This window comes from Octopus bimaculoides, chromosome 22 (genome assembly GCF_001194135.2).
Source record: "Octopus bimaculoides isolate UCB-OBI-ISO-001 chromosome 22, ASM119413v2, whole genome shotgun sequence".
Classification (NCBI taxonomy): domain Eukaryota; kingdom Metazoa; phylum Mollusca; class Cephalopoda; order Octopoda; family Octopodidae; genus Octopus; species Octopus bimaculoides.
Genome location: NC_069002.1, coordinates 11,953,537 through 11,954,288, shown reverse-complemented (window position 1 = coordinate 11,954,288; position 752 = coordinate 11,953,537).

Below are 752 nucleotides of genomic sequence, written 5' to 3'. Positions count from 1 at the left end.
ACACACACACACACACAGACGGACGTGTAATAAAATATATGATATAATAAATACATACATGCATTATCTCTTTGTAGATATATATCTTCATGAAAAATTTATTTGGTGATATATGAACTGCACCAAAACATATTTCCGCTAAAAAAAAATATCAGAAATGTATGAAAGCATATATCCATCCATCCACCCATCCATCCATCCATCCATCCATCCATCCGTACATACATACATACATACATACATACATATACTTATATATATGTGTGTGTGTGTATATGTATGTATATGTATCCTTTCGAAAAAATGGTTGTAATATATGTACGTATATATATTAGATGCATATGTGCATGTCCTTTCTAGTACACGCACATACATATATAATGTAATTATACGAGTGTGCGTATATATATATAATGTAAATATACGAGTGTGTATATACCACACAGACACGCTTGCACTTTATGCTCAGAAAAATATTGTGAGAGTCGCATATTAAGTGGGGTTTGAAGATATCATAGACAATGTAATTTGGGCTCCAGAGTTCCAGAGAGAAAGTTTCTAAATGAGAGAACTGATTTTTAAAAAACTAATGCGAATTTCAGGACAAAAAGAAGATACAGGATCTGCACCAATTCAATTTTAGGTGAGTGTAGAGAATATGGCTAAATAGTTGGAATTTTTCTGATGGCTGTGGTGCATTTTATTACATGCGCTCGAAAATCAGAGTGGCTGTTTTATTGTATAACATTAGT